At 39.7% G+C, this 20264-nt stretch overlaps 1 protein-coding gene across 1 annotated transcript in view; it reads right to left on the reverse strand.

Moving 5' to 3' along the window:
* The window catches only part of cenpp (centromere protein P), a 93547-nt gene that overhangs the window by 42571 nt on the left and 30712 nt on the right, over window positions 1–20264 (reverse strand). The gene's annotated exons all lie outside the window — the stretch shown is intronic.

A 20264-nucleotide genomic window follows, 5' to 3' on the forward strand; every position in this document is an offset into this window, starting at 1 on the left:
ATAGAGGAGCTGCAACTCACACATTTATGGATAAATGGTATAAGTAACGATTTTCAACAGAAGAACAGCAAATTCTCACAAAAAAACAAATATTTGAATAAAACAATTAACAGATTATCAAAGTTACTGCCAATCAACTTATTTTTTGATAAACTAATCAACAAATTAACATGTTTCAGCACTAACTTCAAGTCTAAAGATATGTAGCTGTTATATTGTCCTCAGGATTACTTTGTTTAATTCAGCAAAACTAAAGTTCTCTACTCTCACTCCAGCTCAACCTTATAAATGGGACCAGTGTTGGTTTCCTTGGTAGGTGGTTGTTTAGTTGAGCTACTCCTTCATCCACCAGCAGATGTCGCTGCGCACTAAAGAGTCACAGTTAGATCTCTTGGTGTCAGTGGAGGTCAGGAGACGAAGTCAAAGGAACCCAAGGAGTGATGTGGCTTTCTGAGAGGCTGCAGTAAATACAGTAGATTGCCTAAAGTTTGCTCTGGTTCCCAGGTTTGTCCAATTCTTCTAAATTAAGGAACACACTAGTAGCCAGACAAATGTGGAAAATAGTGAGGATGAGAGGTCTTGTAAATACCATAACAATCTACTGATTTCTTTTTATAGCTGCACTATTTTATCACATGGAAATATTCTTACAATAATGCAGCTTGAATAATGCCAATTTGTCAATGTCATTTTGAAGATGGAGCCGCTGAAGTGTTTGGCAGCTTTAAATGTAGCCCTGATCCAGGACTGTTGTCTTATATCTCTGAATTGCCAAATACAAACTCATTGGCTGGCAGGAAATCTTTGCAGCGACTAATAAGATGGGGGAAAAAATGATGTAAGGTCCATAATCATAACTCACTTCAACCATGACATGGAGAAATCCTGCACCTTGTTTGATTTTACATGGTTTGCATCGACTTCAAAAGGTGTAGTTTGATATTTTGGGATTTATTCGCCTTCTCGCTGAGTTAAAAAATGGTTTTATCCAACAAGAAACCAAAGATTCAACATAGCATGACAGGTCGGACAAGGAAGTACAAAGTAAAAGGTGTTTTCCTGTCTCGATGATGTGTTGGAAAGTGAATTTACTGAAACCCTGCGGCTTCTCATCTAACCAGCTCACTGCTTTTTAAACTGTTCCTTCCCCCCAATATTTCAAACTTATCCACCAACACAGTTTAGTGTCCATGCAGCCCAATTTTTAATGAACAGATGGCGCACAGGACTCACCCTGACCACATTCTGGAGGTCTGCACAGACTCATCAATAAAAACCAGTAAAAGAAAAAAAAAAAAAAGTCTTGTCAGCAGACCGAGCTGCACATTTTAGTTTTTCACTTCATAATGAGTATTTGTATGCTGTTGGAAATTGTCCTGATACAAGAATGGGTTTGGTTTAACTTTGGGTGCCCGGCATGTTTAGATTTAAATGAAGTCATTTATAAAAGCTTATAAATTGCAGAGAATTATATGTAATCTTTTTGGTTTTTGGTTATTTGTTTAATAATGACAGATGAGGCCAAAGCAATGGGCAGTATTATTTTTAACATTTTCCATTAGCTGCTAATCCTTTAGAGGGTTCTGGGTCAGCTAAAGCGCATCACACCTGATATTTTGCTTGGTTGGTGGAACTGGAGTCGCCTACATTAATTACTTAAAAGAAACTTTTCTGATTTAGGGTAGTATATGCAAATGAACAAGTTTAACTTGTCCCCCCACTCATTTGCTGGCAAGTTTGTTGCTCTCTTTATCTGACAATTTATGGAGGTGGGCATGCAACAGCTCCGGTGCCAGCATAAGTCTAACTAGAAGATGTGTGCCTCACTATGCAGCTCTAACAATTACTTCTCAACACCAGTGTTAATTTTGTCACTCATTTTTCAATCTAGTCTTAGTCTTGTGTCAAAGTTCATTCTTAGTCTTAGTCACTTTTAGTCCTTCACAAATCATTTTAGTCGACTAAAAGTCTCAAAATTTTAGTCTAACGTGAACACAGGGTATTTTAGTCCAGTTTTAGTCTTTTTCTATTTATTTCAGGAATATTTTTTTTGTTTATTAATTCCAGTTCACTTGTGTTCCACAGCTAACATACTGATTAAATCGAATTGAATGAATTCATCTTCAATGCAACTTTGCTAAGTGTCTTGTCTGTTGTTTCAATACACACTTAATGTGCACTTGATTTCTTTTACATATTAATTAGAAACAGGCTACTTGCATGGATGCTAGCTGCTAGTTTACCAATGCATTCAGATGCGAGCCAGACCAGTTAGCTTAGCTTAATATTTGGGTGGCTGAGGTCAATGTTCCCGCACATATTCCCATCCATCAAAACGAAGCATTGTGACTTTTTCTCTGCTTATAAATAATGGAAATGGGACCACACGTCCAGTCTCTTTTTCCTTCCAAGCATGATTGCACTAGAGCTAGGAATCTTTGCCCGAACTCGTCGGGACCGGTTTGAGCGGGTTCGGGCATAATTTTTATCATTTGAATCTAGCCCGGTCCGGGCTCGGGCTTGCGTTATGACTTGCGCGATAAATGAGCGATCATGTGATGCGTTTCGACTCATTCTTGACTGATATGCTATACGCGCACATTTGAATAACGTCAGGCTGCAAACGGGTTGGGGCTCTACAAAGCTGTCAATTAAAACGAGCCGGGCTCAGGTCGAATTCTATCGGGCCCGGGCCGGGTCGGGCCTGACTTCTAAGGCCTGTTTCATGCTCTAGATTGCGCTGTCCGTATACCGTGTTTCTACTGCATGCTGTTTGTTTTCAAGCAAGAGGATATCAAACGTGTGGCCGTGACGTTGCCTACAGTAGAAGAACTGCTGGCACAAACACATGACAGCAGAACTGGATGTTGTTTTGTTTCTTATATAGTAGACGAAAACAAGAAGGACGTTTTTGTTCAGTTTTTATTTCTTGCATGACATCGTCTCGTTTTTATTTGTCAACAAAAACGCACATTGGCACATTTTTCATCAGTGTTTTTAGAACATTGTATCGTCTCGTCATCGTCTCATCTTAGTCAAGAGAAAAAGGCTCATTGATGAACATATTTTGTCTCGTCTGACGAAATTAACACTGCTCAACACTTCTGTAAATGGCTCTGTTAAATGCTTTTGCAATCGTGAGCAATTTCTTGGGCCCCAGAGGGTTAGCTCTCAGATGTTCCACTTTCTTCACCTGTCTGCCGTTTGGTGCTGGACAGGTAGTGAACAGTGAGTTTATCAGAGCAAAGATTTTCTGGAAAAAGCTGCTGCTGCTGCTGCTGAAGACAAAGCGGCTAAGAGCGCTGACAACGAAACAACACAGTAAACCTGTAGGTCGTGTTTTTAAAACAACAGGCTGAAAGATGCTAAAACACTTCATAGCCCTGATTGGAACCTCAGAGTTGGTGATGATTCATCCATTTTTCATAGCTGCTTATCCATGTCTGATCCCAGCTGACATTAGGTGGGAGACGTGGTACACCTTGGACAGGTCCAGTGATAATTCTCACTCATTATCACAACTTCCAGGAATGTGTCAGTTTTCAGTAATGGAGAGAAAAGCATCGTGATTCAACAATTTTCTTGTAAATTCAGTTACCGTTCCATTATAATGGGTCTCTATGGAAGTTGCTTTGAGATATATTTTGGGAGGTGCTGACACAAAAACATTTTCATTCTTGGCCCCCTGACAAATACAATTGAAACAGTGAAACACACACACACACACACACACACACACACACACACACACACACACACACACACACACAGGACAGGAATGATGAATGTGATGAAACCAATGTGAAAACGTGACAAGCTGTGAGTGTTTTCTTTGCCCTTGCAGACTCTCTGGGAGGCCCCTGTCAAACAGCAGCCAGCTCCCTGCAGACTTCCAGAAACCCAACACCTGCGAGCTGCCTTTGTCAGATCCATCTCTACCTGAAACTGATATCTACAGTCCGCAGAAAATGAGGCCGAGCCGCAGCACAGTACAGTACGACGACGTAGTGCTGCGGATGATTTCCTTCTAGACTGTTTTGTCTTTTTAAATGAAGACTCGTTGTACTGTGGGTGGGGTGGTGGGGAGCTGCCTCTTTCTCTCCTTCTCCAGGAAACATATGGAACAGATCTGCCGGTTGGCCAGACCTCGTTTTGCCACGTCTCACAGCCACACACACACACACACACATACACACACACACACAGAAAATAGTCCTAACTTCAGGGCTTTTACCTCTCTTCACCCTCTGCTTTAACTCTTCTCCATCTTCTATTTTACTCATTTTTTCTCGCCTGTCTTCCACTCTGTCCTGCACCCCCGACTTTTCTCCACCAGCTTTCTATCCTGCACAGATGAGTCTTCAGCTCGAGAAGTTAGGCAGGAAAATACGCTCATCAGCAATATGAAGATGCTCTACATGTTAAAGTAAAGTACGTATAAAAACGCACACTGTAATTTCTGTCGCTAGAGGTCTCTCACATCAAAACAATAACAAAAGATGTAGAGTGACGACGTCATGAATCTTCATTGTTCAATATATCTGACATTCATGTTCGTGTAGGGGGTAATATGTACTTTTATTCCCATTATGTTTACCCACGTTTGGTCCTTCCTTCCTTATTCTCTGACGCAAGTTATAGCAAGTAGACGGGGTAAAGGGGATATGACGCCATTGACAGCCAACCAAATCAAACATACCTTGAATAAATTACGTTTGTCTCTCAGGTGTTGGAAACATTTCGAGTACACAGCTCACTAAAATATATAATATAGCTATTCTAAGACATTTTAATAACATAACAACAGAATAACTCAACAAGGTCTGTCCAAATCCAAGGGCTAAGAGAAAAAACCCAAGTCAAGAGAGGCTTCCTGTGACACCTGAAATAAGGCGCCTTATAATATATTAGGCTTAGTAATCTTCAGGAAAAACAAGTTGACACAGCAAAAGCCGAATATTAGACAAGCGAGGTGATCCTGTCACCAAGTAACTACATTGCTTTCTGATTCGGTAGGTGATTGTCTGAGAATCACTTTGTATGTTATTTTTTATTGTTATGTGATTTGCTATAATTAATCAGAACAGCACATGGCAATGAAAAGTTTTACAAGTTGGATAAAGCTGAGACAAACGGATCAATCAGGTGGAGATGTGCGAAGAATGACTCACAGCTGCACTGCAGGATTGATTATCACCAGCTGAACATGCTTTAGAGTCTGTATCGAGTTAGTTTAAAGTTCACACTAACTAACTGGCTGACTAGATTTGTGTTACGGCCGCCACCGTTTCGTCCCGGCGCACATGTGTGTGGTGTCTTTCCCGTATGTAAATTCAGGTCTGCGGTGGCTGGTAAGGGGTTGGATCCTTACTAAGAAGGTGTGGTCCTGATGGCGCCGATCCCGGAAACCGAGAGGGTTGGGATTGGTGCGACGTCCCCTGCATCTTCCCCCGGCCGGCCAATCCGCTGCGCCCAATTGCCCTGGCCCGGGCATTTAAACTGCAGTCACCGGAGCATTGTGGCGGCTTTATTTTGTACTGTGGTTATGAGCTCGCCTCGTTTCTTCTTGTTAACATCGTGTTTTGTAATTGTCAAAGTTGGTGAGGATTTCGTCTGGGACTGGGCAGGGATTAGGTTAGATACGTACTTACTGATTACACTCGAGAGTGAATGTGTTTTTTGTTATTAGATAGTAGCTTAGTTAGTGAGGTTTTTCTTTCTCGTTTTGGTTTTCTAGTTAGATATTATAGTCTCTGTTAGAGTTCTCTTTTTGTTATATTTGTTTGTTCATTTAACAGCACTAGCTCGCCCTTAGTTCCCTTTTGCCTCACCTCCTTTTGTTAAAAACGATCTGAACTTTCATTTAATAAAATACTTTTGTTTATTAACCTTAAAATCTGGTTTCATGTTACTTCTTTTCATACCCTTATATATGGTCGCAACAATTTGTTTTAAGGGTGGTAATTCATATATTTACTTCATAAATGACGAACTATAATTGAATTACAATCATAACTTTGATCTGTCAGGATAAACAAGTTTACTATATTGGCTGAAGAACACTTTGGGAAACCATTGCCCAGACACCGTTTGTCACTGCATATACAAAGACAAGAAAGGAACAACATCCAGAAACACAGCGACTTCTCTGGATCCAAGCTCACCTGAGATGGACAGTCGATGTACTGGTATAGTTTCCTGTGGTCTGACAGGTCATGGAGGTCATTGTCTTCCAAAGTAAAGAGCAAAAAGACCATCTAGACTGTTACCAGTGCAAAGTTCAAAAGCCAGCATCTGTGATGGTCTAGGTTAGAGTCTGTGGTATGAGTAACTTGCACTTCTGTGAAGGCACCATTAATGCTTGAAGCAATGTATGCTTTTCAGGGATGTACCTGCTTATTCCAGCAAGACAATACCAAACCTGTGTTCGTGCAGAATACAACTATGTGGCTTCATAGTAAAAGACTGGCCTGTCTGCAGTCCAGACCAATCTCCCATTGAAAATGTGTGCCACATTATGAAGCACAAAATATGGCAACAGAGACCCCAGAACTGAAGTTGTTTATCAGCAAGAATGGGAGGAATTTTGCTTTCAAAATTCAGCCGTTAGTGTCCCCAGTTGCCTTACGCTTACTGAGTGTTGCAGGCATCAAATTGGATATTTACAATATATAATATCGGGTATATTTGCAAAAAATAAAAGGTTATTAGTTTAAACATAAATATCTTGTCTTTGTTCTGTAATCAATTATGTCGAAAACGATTTGTCAATCATTGTATTCTGTTTTTATACACGTGTCCAAACTGACATTTTGGGATACTTCAGTAAAGGGTTCACCTGCATCCTTCATTCTGAAGCCATGCCATATTTCTGTACCTAATTCTGTGTTGTTGTGATGGTGTAATATTCCCACAAAGATAACTTAAGTCTCAGTCGATGCCTCTTTTAGTCAGCCCGTTCTTCACTAAATTCTTTCAGGTGAAAAGTTGCTGGACGTTCTTTTCTTCACTCTCTTCAAACTGTAAATCAGCGATGTGCTTTGGGATTTATTGCACCTTCTTAGGAACGTGTAAACTTTAAAGGCAGCCTCAGGAGATAAATCAGATATTCCTCTCTACTGATCAAATATGTTATATCCAAAAACAACAAATTCAGATCACTTTTCCGTGCTACTCTTTCCATTTCTTTAGCCTCCCTTAACTTATCAGAACAGTTATGTATAATAACCATAGCTTAGTGCTCTTTAAACCTTGATTAGTGTCAGGCGTTCATAATCCAATTTGACTTGTCATAATGAATTGACTTTATACTGACAGTTGAAGAGGTTTAATTTTCAAACTTGGCTGTATTTTTGAGGTGGTTAGAACAAAATTAGACTAAATCTCACTGAGCTTCAGTTTGGTGATAATAAGGTATTTGATGCCCAGAGTGTCAGAAAGGTTTTTCCATCAAACAAACGTTTTCACGGTTTGCCATTTTCTAACATTATCTTTGACATGTTTGTCTTCAGATGCAGTGAGTGACCTCGGTTATACAGTGAGCCTGGAAGAAGCTGGTTGGAGGCCAACAAAAGAGGCAGAGGAGGCACAGGGGGAGCTCAGGTTTCCAAAGTATAAACTGTGGACAAAGTGGGCAATGGTAGAGTCATTAAGCAGGAGTGGGCCACTGCTTTCAGCCCATGCAGACGCGAAATCCTCATCAATCACTTCACAACTCACTGATGAATTCAAGGCTACTGAAATATCGCTCAACCTTCTAATTCTCATTAACATCCGAGCAAGAAGGATGTCTGTGTTTTCAAATCCATCTTTTAAAAGACTTAACAGCCCAAATCTGCCCAAAGAGTTGAAAGGTCACCTACCTCCACTTAGTCCAGCTATCTCAAGGAGTAGATGAGCAGAAGATTTAAAAAAAAAGCCCATACAGCAGTAACACTTCAGGTGTGCAATGTACAAGACGAGGGTCGCGTGAATTAAAGAGATAGTTCCTCAAGGCAAAGGAAAACTGTGTGCACACAACTGTGGCAAGCACGTTAGGTCAAAGTTGAAGCGCAAAATGAGTAGATTAGTAAATTAGTAAAAGTTTAAATACATAACGAGAACTGGTAACACTTCATTTGGATAGTCCACTTACAGGTTTTAAGAGTATTTGTAACATTTTATAAGATAATAGCCGAGATTCTGCAACCGTCTTCTGAGACCAGTGTGGTGTCCAGTGTGTGAAATAGTATCTATGAGCAGGAATGGAATAAATGATTCATTAGTTTTTGTTGTCTTAAAATGAGCCCTTCATATCCTCTTCCACGGAGTCAGAAAAAAAATAAAAATCAAGTAATAGAAGATATAAATAAATATATGTACAAGATGTTTTTAAAATGAAATGAGCTGTATGCAGGAACGTGCAATAATTAACAGTTTGAAGAATATTTTAAATGTGCAAGATATGAGTAACGAGCTGTAGTGCAAAAGATGGTAAATAGAAGGTGTGTGTTAATGATCTGGGGTGGGTGGAGGTTGAGCGTCAATGTCAGAGGAGGTCCTGGACCTTGTTGATGAGGCGAATGACGGTCGCCTGAGCTTTTGGTTCTGATGGACTGCAACGGTCACATGAACTCTTTAGATAATCTGTTAAACATCTGCAGACAAAGCACCAAAATAGCTGTAGGTGCATTATCGAAATGAATGTTTACCAAAAAATGAATAATGAAAATACTCCTAGATTCCTGTCAATGTCTATCCTTATCCATCATTCATGTATTTAAAAGGTGAATTTACAGGTATTATGAAACATAATTATCACAGAGCCCTTCTTAACCATCAGATCATAATTTTTTAGTTCACTGCCAACATACCTACAACAACTAACGAGGCAAACAGTCTCTGCCAGACTGCAGTGGATGCTTTCAGAGAGGAATCAAACACTTTACAATGCCAAAATCACGGCAAAAAAAACAAACAAACTCTCAAAAGTTGGACGAAATTGAACATTTAGTCTGTCAGAGCTCAGTCAACAGACGTTCACTGTCCAAAAACACAAGCAAAACTAAAAACATATACCATCGACTCATCCAGAGCAGAGCCAAGGCTAAATGAGGCCAATGAAATTAAAAATGTTTAGAGGCAAGGACGGACTGAAAGGCCTGTTTGTTCGTGTGAGAGAATCCCAGCAGTGATGCTTTATGCAGGGAAAAGGCTGACATGAAAAATGAGCGACGACGACGACGACGCGCCAATTGCTGTCTGGCTCTGGAGTGGAAAAACCTGGCCTTTGATGAATGTGTGTGAGGAGTGGGTGTGTGTGAGAAAGAGAGAGTGTGTAGACAAAATAGTCGAATAAGAGCAGAAATGTAAAAAGGAGTAAAACCGTACCTGTTAACAAATAAACAATCTGTTGTTCCAAACGTGAGTTGCTACACTAAAGCCAGCTAAATCCCTTTTTCTCTTAAAAGCACCAATTAACTGTCATTACTGTTCTTTTATTATGTCTAATTAAGTATAGTGATTAAGTGTGAAGCATGGATATTAACTCCAGCTGCATGTTGCACCAGTTGAACTTAGATTTCATCTTAAGTTTGAATGTAACTGGTTAGTTTCCCACTAAAGACACTTTCAGTACATCATCTCTACTAAAACTACAAATGAGGCAAGCGGACTGTAACATCGTCACAGAGATCGACATTTCATCTGGACTAGTGAGAGAAACAGACTGTGTGAACTAGGTAATGTGATGCCTGTTTGTTGATTATTGCATGAAGCGAAAATCATTTATTGATTGAAGACTACTGTCACACATAGTGGTCATACTAACAACAGATTTTAGAAATCTTTCATCTTGGTGTAAAATATTTTATAGAATTAAACACCTGAAGAGTTACAAATTTCTGATAAAGGTAACCAGCAGTGACAATTCCCATCAGAAGTAAATTAAGCATCGGCAACCTGCGGAATATAGCCAAAAACTGCAGTTCCTCAAACGTCCACTTGAGGCTGGCTCCAGAAATGAGTCAGTCTCCATAAGTCCCCATGTTCAAATGTCCAACTTCACAGCAGAAATAAACATGTTTACAGCCTGGTACAAAAAACAGTTTTGGTCTCTGTAGCTAATTTCCCCGTTCATGACAACTGTACTGAGGGTGAATTTATATACAACTCACCTGTTCAGATTATATTAAGTCTTAAAGTTATGCAGGATTAAGAGCGTGGACGCTTTGACTGATTGACTGACAGGTGGATGCAGAGACCTGCTGATTGTTTGAGTAACCAGCCGTCATTCTGCCCACCTCAGCTCAGTGTTTTATGACGGTTCTATTTCTGAAAATGTGTATTTGTCTATTACCATTTCCGCTTGTGATGTAGTGGCTGTTGTTACATCTGAAAAAGGTCGACGTATTTCTATCTGGTTTGTTTAAAACCAAAGAGGACATGAGTCAGTTTCAACTACTAAGTGCATCGTCCATGAACATCCTGTCAGCTCTGGATGATCAGAGCTCTCCTGCCTGCTGCTTTTATCACATTTAGGAATTTAATGGTCTGAATTTAAAGTGACAGGTTTTTCACTGCTGTTTCAGATTGTATTTGGGTGTATACGGTTGATTAGTTTGCATACACAGATTTAATAATACCTTACATTAAGGTGCATACATGTTAAATCAATAAACAAAATGGCAAATGTTTGTAAAAACTGTAGTACACTGTATAAACAATGTTTTTCTGCTTTTTAAGTTAAATAAACGATGACTTGAAGGTTCTGATATAAAAATTATAACTAACTGTATTAAAAAAATGTGTTAATGGTGTGCTGTAATAAATAAATGTACAAAGACTGACAGGAGGCCAGAAATGAGATAGACAGACAGAGAAATACAGAGATGGACAGACAGTCATAGACAGAATCACAGACACTGTTATTTTAGCCAGTAGCGATCTTAAAGCGAGAGCTTTTGAAAAGCCGTCCAATAAAAAGAGATTTTATCCAGATGGAGTCTGCTGCTGAGGACACAGCCGTGTTCTCCTCATCACAATTAGCACAGAGGGAAACATTCAAGACCACAATGTCCTATTAAACAGACATAATTACATTAACATGGGAACTTCCCAGAATTCCCCTGCCCTCACAAACACATGAAAAACGCATTGACTCTGACCACAAACAATAATATAGATGAATAGATGAACTGTAACTGTAGTAGGGAGAAGACAGAGTAGGCTACTGTACCACTGGACGGGTATGATTCATCGACTGAGGAAAAAAAGAAAGACGACATACCGTTTTTACAGTCTAATACTCATGCACATCAGCCTGCCTAAAACCTTTAAGCTGAGGCATATAGGGTATAATAGACCACAGAAATCTGTGCTTTTGACAACTGAACAACAAGTACTTTATTTACCTTTTTACAACCCTGATTCCAAAAGAGTCGTGACCGCTCAGTAAAATTTGCAGATTTTCAAGTGCTTTTATTTTTTTAAAATAAAGTACAAAGACAAGATATTCAATGTTTAAACAGATTTTTGTGAATATACATTTCTTCTGAAAGCCTCGAAAAAAGCTTTCTACTGCGTTACCTTTGTTAAGCGTTTGCGAGACGACACTAATTGTCAAAGTTAAAGTGAAATTCTTTCCCACTGACTTCAGCTGCTCGGCGTTCTCGGGTCTCCGTTGTCATATTTTGCGTCACACATTTTTAATGGGAGACATGTCTGGACTGCAGCCAAGCCAGTCCATTTGCACTCTTTTACTATGAACACGTGCAGAATGTGTCCATGGCATGGCTAACTTGCACATCTGTGAAGGCACCATTAACGCTGAACTATATATAGTTACGTTTTGGAGCAACATGTGTTGCCGCCCAGACAACATTTAGAGACGTGCCTGTTTATCTCCGCAAGACGATGCCAAGCCACTAGCACACCCTTATAGAATCACAGATGCTGGCATCAATTAGGGATGGGTACTGAAACCCGGTGTTAAACAAGCGCTAGTGAAGCTAAATTATTGAAGGCTGTAATATCGATTAGCTCTGACGTTCAATACAGACACTTATTGAGAGATCATTGGCATTTTTGCCATAGATCTCACACACACTGACTGCTAGTGTGAGTTAGTGCTGTTACTTTACCACACTGGATACAAGAGACATTGCTCATTTCAAGTCTTTTGCATGTAAGCACAAAAACAGGAGCAATTTTTGCAAACATCTAGCAACAAAAAATGATTGAGGCGTTAATTAACGTTAATTTGAAGTAGTGTTCAATTCCGTCAACAGTCCTCTTTTCTGGTACAGGAGTGGTTAAACTGTGCGGTGCCAGAAATAAGGATACTGCTCCAGCACATCGTTGACACTGACATGATTTCTCTTGCCTCTAGGCCAGCATCAGAGGGTTTTCGTACAATGCTGCTTCACAAGCAGTGGTTAGTGTGGACTGCGAGCTAGTTAAAGTTACATCATTAACTTACCACAGATCGTTCTATGCCTTGGATGGGGAAAAAAGGCCAGTGCATTGAGCAGCAGCAACAAGTGGTTTTTCTCTAACAAAGTGACAAGACATCAGCGGGTTCCCTGGCTTTTTTAAACATGAATCCTCATAGGCTCTCTTTGTTTCTTTTGCTGCTATCGTTGTGGTTTTGTTTCACAGTGTTGCATACTGTTGCAGACCGTTTAACAGCCCAGGCTTTCTCATCATTAATCAGTGTCTTCTTTCTTTTTTATCTTCCTCCTCCATCCATCCATCCACTCTCACTCTCTTTCACGCTTAGCCCACCCAATAAATCATCCATCCATCCATTTCTATAACCACTTATCCTTACAGAAGGATCACGGAGGTCTGGAGCCAATCCCAGCTGGCACTGGGCGGGAGGCAGGGTACACTCTGGACAAGTTGCCAGTTCCAATAAATCAGAATTAACAACAAAATATTCTGTGCAGTAATACTGATGTAATGCAGTCACAGGTGTGTGTTTATATTTTTGTTTATTTAAAAGGATCCCCATTAGGTGATGCCATGGCAATCAGATAATCGTGTTTATAGTATTTATAGAGTATTTTACAAGTTTTTCTTAATTTGTTTAGTTTTTTTTCTCTTAAAAAGTTTTTCTTTGCATGGTAGAAACTTACTGATACACTGAGCTATTTGCCCATGCTGGTCTTCACAAAGTGGTGAACATCGGCCCATCCTGAGCTCTGAGGATGAACTTGTTGTACCCAATCATAAAACTATCACATGTTACCAATTAACCTGTTTGACTGACAAAACATCTTTATTTCAGTAATATCATGATATCATTTCAGGGCCCTATCACTCACAAGTTTGGGCAATAAGAATTAATGCTTCGTCATGCCAGAAATTCCATGCATTAAAGAATCCGTAATCATAAAACTATTGTAATTTCTGGTGAAGCAAGCGATCGAGTAGCCACGCTTTGCTGGAGCTCTGGCGCACTCTAACATTTGATAAGTTCATATTGTTATTTTTGACAGGCTAGACAATGTTTCAGTTAGTTTTACCACGGAAAAAAACAGCCAAGAAAAACTCAAATGGCAACAGCATTTCCAACACAACTGAACTAAATCTGACAATCACCAAAGAAATGGAGGTAATGACGGCTAATAATACTGTTCCTTTCTCCAAAACAATAGTCTGCATCCCCAGAACTGTGTAGACTAAAATGAGACTTGAGACCTTTTAAGAATATAAATCAGGAACCTACAGAGCACTATCTAACCTTTAAACTAGTAAGACTTGAAACAAGCAATGAAACTCAACAATCTAAATGTATACGCCCCCGTTTCTGACAAAAACACTGTGCAGTCTGCAGTCTGTAGAAGACAAAGATGACAGTTTGAGTTATTTTGTATCCAAAAAGTAACTGAAACTGTAAATCTGTACAAACATCTGAAACATCACAAAAAGGCCAGTGGAAAATCTTTGTCATCCAAACATTCAAACATCAGAGCACTACGAGTCTATGACTTATTGCCTAAAGGAGCTACGTATATGAAAAACAATAACACGTGGAATCTGACATAAACCTGACAGTTTGTTTTTCTCAGTAATGACTATCATCTAACAGCCTACGTCTACAGACTGTTAGCATAAGGAAAGGAGCAAGTGCTAAACATTTGTTCATTGAATCTGGTGTCTCATTGTGATTCTCAGTGAAAATAATCACCTTGCAACTAGTATGACCCGCTTTTGTCCGTCTCATCCCACCGTCTGTCTGGACAAACAGCAGCAATGTCTGGATAACAAATCCAGTAGCCATTAGAGCACAGACAACATCTATCCAATACCACCCAACACTGGAACCTACTCAACACGTAACACTCTCCATATGCCCCATTACGCTTTGGTCCACACACTTGTGCAGATCACAAGCCTTCAATTAGTCTCATGACACTGCACTTGTCACTGAAGACTGTCAGTCAGCCAATAGTGAGGCTCATTAATTTTAATGAGATCCACTGACAATGTTAACCAGCTGTTCGTTTTCGGCAACCAAAGAGACAAGGCAACCTACATTCTGCAGTATCTCAGATCAGTGTAATGATAAACTGATGTGTAATCGGGATAACTGCTCCCACTCTGCGCCTCGCACGTGTGTTCTCACACGTAACTTTGGACTGTGTGCATAACACTTCACGTCACGTAGTCACCAACCATCAACTCTTTCACAGATTTTGGTGAAACATAATATCATAAACATAATCAGCAGAGGCGAAAAGACCAAAGAGAACCACGGGGAGTTAAAACAGACAAAAAGAGTGTGAGTACGAGCAAGAAGCCGCCAAACAAGAGTACATTTCGGATTGACTTTAAGTCATTGATGATAGCTTGGTGAAATAAAAGGCTGAAAGACAAATGCCAAGCTGGGCTTCTTGCTGTTGGACTAGTCAGTAATAATAGCTGGCTGCTATGTCTTGTATTGTCGTCTTGAGTTTTTTATTGTAATCAGAACAAATACACGTGTACAGCTGTTCATATTTAGGTCAGCAGTATTGCACTGAGGGGCTGCTAAATCAAAAAAATACTAATTTCTACATAATGTTACTTTCATTTCTAAACACTGTAACAGAATAAAGACAAACGGCACAGGCTATGTATTTTGGGATAAGAACGTTTTTCTACTGTGGGAGAAACGAGCCAAGAAAAGCTCTGCTTAGTACGTAGTGCACAAAGTTTGGACGTGAGAAGGAGCTGAATGATTCATTTTCACTGAGATTTTATCAACATTAAGAGATTAACTCTGAATTATTCCATCAATACAGTTTTCATTTTCAGCAGCCTCAGGTCCAACGATGACGTATGATACCTGGAAACACATGTTGATCCTCGTGCTCCATTTGTTTTTATATCGCTCTCTTCTCTTCTCTCTCTAGCTGAGCTAAGTAAGCCTTTATCTTCAGATTGATGACCGATGACAATCACTGTGAAGACTTTAAACACCACGAGGTTACTAGAACTAAAAGACTGGGCTGAAATCAAGTATTTCAACAGGTTTCAAATTTAGCATGAATCAATTTTAAGCCAATATTTAACTGTCTCTCAGTTTCTGTCTGGGAGAAGGAAAATGCCAGGAATGCTGGGATAACAAATCCAGTAGTCATCAGAGAACAGAGAACAACTATCCAATACCACCGCACACTGGAACCCAGTCAGCCAGTAATACAGTCCATATGTCTCATACTGGTTTTAGTCCAAACCGTCATGTCTCAGTTGACAGTCTAATCAGTGTCGGTCTCTTGTCCAGTACCAACAGACAGAGACCATCATTAAGACACTAACACTGCCGACACAACACAGCGCCAAGACAGTGATCAGAAGGAACAAAAGTGCTTGTTATATTTGCCAAAATTTCCACACGAAGGCTGAGCAAATCGGTTGTTTCATTTCTTTAACTTGTACACGTCCCTTTTGTAAAACAAACCATTTAAATTCACCAAGAGGTACAAGAGTATTGATCTGAAAGGTGCGTCCATTCCATGTAGTCAAAGTATAGAAACTAGAGGTATATCTTTCAAGTTCAATGCAAACTCAAGAAACTTCTATCTATGGCTAATCTCGCATGGAAGATATAGACAGGCAACTTTCCAATAAGAGACCTGTAGATAAACAAATGCATATGCTTGTCACGTCTCAGACAGAAAAGGCCACCCAACGTTTTAACACAGGATGCAATGATGAGTGCTCCTGCATAGTAAACCTAAGAGCAGAATGATAAATGGCATACAAAGGCTTAAGAGTAGAGGCAGAGGCAAGCATAAAAAGAAAGAAGAGAAAAACAGCCTCAATAACCCTCTTGCTCTTCAGAAAAACAAACTTTTCTTTGCATACGATACAAGTTCATGATCAACAAGTGCAGCTTAGAAAAGGTTAAGAGTTTTTGGTTTATTTCTTATTGTAAATATACATTTTAAAAAGTAATGGACCTAAAATTTAACCTTGTGGAACACCTTTAGTTAGCAGTAAAAACCTCCGAAACCACGCACAAGCACTTGAACTAAAACCAACATTATTTAAATTGTGTATAAGCAAGGTAAGGTCAACAACTTCAAATGCCCTCCTGGAGAGGTACACAAAGATCGCAGTGATGAGTGATAACAAAAACAGTGCTATACATAGAGCTAAATGTGGACTGATGTGGGCTCAGAACAGAGTAACTGGTGAGAACTTCCTCAAGTTGACAGTTTACAACTAATTCAAGGATTTTAGCTCCACAGGATAATTTGGATATTGGTCTGTAATTATTTGGATAACTCCTTTCTCCAACCTTATTAAGCACTAAGACAGTGAGAAGTTTGCCAGACTCTGGGAATAACACCAACAATAAAAAGGGCAAAAACGTGAAACATTTGTTCAGCAATTAGTAGAGCCAAACAAGAAAAGGATCCAAAATTGTCTTCATCAGTTGATTTCTTGGATCAGTCGTTTGAAGAGCACTCTGAGTATATGAGAAGCATGACTTGGAGTGGAGACATAGTCAAGATTTAAAGCAGGTTAGTCAATGTTAGTAGGAGCAGCTCCATGTTCCACATACACAAAAATGTGACCAACTTCTGTTACGTGTCTATTGAAAACAGAACTGATCTGAATCTGATAAAAATCGAACCAATCATTAACATTGACATGAATAGCTGGGGAGGCAGCTGAATTGCTTTTGTTAGACGTGCAGGAGTTCAAATTGTAATGATATTCAGCTTTTTTCAGAAGAGACGTGCATTTCTAATCTCTAAAAGAAGCGCAGTAAGATGCCCCTTTAGTACATCTAGCGAGACAGATTATATTGTTTTCCAGCATGCAGGACTGTCTGGCAGTTTTAAAATCAATTTTTAATGTTTCTGACTACTATAGTTTGAGATCTTTAGATCCAAATACGAGTTAACACTGTAGATGCAGCGGGATGGTTGTGGTTGATGTCCAAAAGGACTGAGATAGGAGGGGGTTAGAGATAAATGGCATCTATACCCAGCAATGCATCCACGAAGTTTAAAAGATGCCAATGTACACAAGTTTATCCTGACTCTGTAGGTAGCCTGGCCTCCAAGGTCCTTCGGCTCTGGTTCTGGTTCCTCCTGTCACTTCTTTAAGCAACCGCAATAACAACATAGACCTGGCCACCCATCCCACTCACACTTTGTGGGACTTACCCGAAGACCCCCCCTCCCTGGGTGCTGTGGTGTTTTGTTGGAGTGGGGAGCTGACAGTAAACCTCATGCTGAGATAAGAGCTTCCAGGCTCAGAGAACCATGAAGGGTTCTTTACAGTAAACAGTCAGTGGCTACAAACATACAGCAGACGCCGAGATGTCCACAACGTGACATTAACCAAAGACCCAGTTTAATTCACCACAGCTGAATTCAATGGCTCCTGATGAAGGTTGAGGTGAAGAATAAACCAAAGAACAACAGAACTCGATCTCTGCACTGAGACTCCCAAGTCCTCCCTTTTGCCTGGATGGAATAATAATGATAAAAAAAAACCTATTATTCCTGAAGAATAAATAAATCTCTTGAACTGAGCATGTAATATAAACAAAACAGGAAATAGTACACATTCAACTCAGCATGTGGAATTATTTCACAATTCAAACAAGGACAACATGCTGGCATAGGATCACTGTCACATCAAACTTATTGGGATGTAATTGAAAGCATGCACCAGTCCAGGTCTGACATCAATTTCTGAAACTACACTAGTTTCAACTTAACAGCAATTTATCAGATGTTTTACACAGGACTTTTGTTGCATGACAGAGTCGTATGAGCAACAGCAAACCTTAAATCCTGGCCTTCCTCCCCATGCATCCCCAGCATCTGCTCGGCATCTGGCCCTGACAACAGGAACCATACAAAGACAGTGGGAATACTGAAGTTTCCAACAGCAACACATCTACAATATTCTTCAATTCGGCTTCACGATACAACACACATCAACCAAACAACCCGTCAAAGCAATCAGCCGCAAAAAACACACGTTCCTTCATACTGATTTAATTTTATCTGAACACAAAAACTGGATTTATAATCAGAATTTTAAGCTTTTAAAATTAAGAGATTCAGTGTAATATAGATATAATTTGGAAGAGACTGTTTAAATGTGCAGAAAAACAACACAGCCTTTACCTTTAACCTCTCTAGAAAAAGAAACAAATTGTAGAAATTAAAAAATAACCTGTTGGTGGTGGTCTCCTTGTGCAGTCATTCTGTTTTATCCATTAGGTCGTCCTCGGATCCTCTGGGACTGAATTCCAAGGCTGAATGCCAGTATTTGAACCAAAGCTCGGCATGAGGAAAAACACTCACTTCTACAGTAAATAGAAAGACAGAATGCCTCTCCTGGACAGGGGTTTACTTCCAAAAGATTACAGGGGGAAAAAAAAGAATAGACCTACAGAACTAAGGACTAATTTAATTAAACATTGTAAAACAGGCAACTCAACTGTTGGAACCACTTGACTTTTGGAGAGTTTGAGGGAATGACTGTTATACTTAAAAAGATTAATGCCACTATGAAAACTAAAGATAAAATATGAGTCATACAAGCACTCAGCTAGTGAGTTTAAACGGTTATTAAACATACCCTGAACTTTTGGATGTCAAATGCATGTCCTGGACGGGTTCCATATCTGACCATCCGGCCAAGACCGCTTCTGATAAACCGATGCGAACTATCAGACATTTGGAACTGGCTCAAACTTTTAAAAACACACAACCTATTTTTGTGGCGCCACAATGACCAGCTCAAGCAGTGATCCCATAGTTTGATAGTTTCCAGACCTTGAAGTTCCCTGTCTGTGTGGTATTTAGGCACATACAGGGCACAGGTGGGACGAGACACACACAGGTAAGAGATTCATTCAAATGAGGCAGCGCAACGTGAGTCATTGGTATACTGGGAGAAACTGGGTCTTAGACATTGTGCTAAGAATAGACATCCCAGAACCATCTGTTTCCATTGCCAGTGAGGTAATTCTGTCAACAAGAGAAAACTTAATTCTTGGAACAAAAATAACTACACACACACACACTTCGACAGACATCTGACCCATCGGTTACTCATTAACTAGTCTGGCGATTTAACTGGTAGAGGTTGTATTATCGAGCCTAATTTATCCGGTTGTCGCCATTTCAACTATTTGTGTCTTAAACAGAAGCAGTTTTTCGTGTTTTATTCTTGCAATGCATTACACTGAAAACGTTACTATATCACATTAAAAAGGTCCAGCGTGTAAGATTTAGCGCCATCTAGTGGTGAGGTTACAGATTGCAACCGAATGAGTACTACTTGCCTCACACTGCCCTTTGAAGAGTGTAGAGAATCCATTGTCCATTCTGGGCTACTGTAGGAAAATAGTAAAGCAACATGACGGACTCCGTGGGAGAGTACCCACTCTCTGTGTGGATATAAAAGACTCAATCCAAGGTAACAAAACACAGTGATTCTTATTCTCAGGTGATTATACACTACTGACAACATACTTTCTGGTAAGAGATCTTTCTAAATCTTACACACTGAACCTTTAATTACGATAAAATGTGACTATTTATGTTGTGAGATAAAGTCATGGATAAATTACTGTAAATGAGCAGTCACAAGGGCCCATGACAAAGCCTCTGTTTGAGGTGACTTCTTGTTGGAAAGACAGAGCTCAGTTTAAAGCAGTGTTGTCATGATTAAACTAAAGAATAACATTCCATTCAAATACAGTAGCTGTGCTTGAAGAAAATATAAATCACATTTTATAAATGGACTCTACACAGCACATT

The sequence above is a fragment of the Larimichthys crocea genome, chromosome VI (genome assembly GCF_000972845.2).
Source record: "Larimichthys crocea isolate SSNF chromosome VI, L_crocea_2.0, whole genome shotgun sequence".
NCBI lineage: Eukaryota > Metazoa > Chordata > Actinopteri > Sciaenidae > Larimichthys > Larimichthys crocea.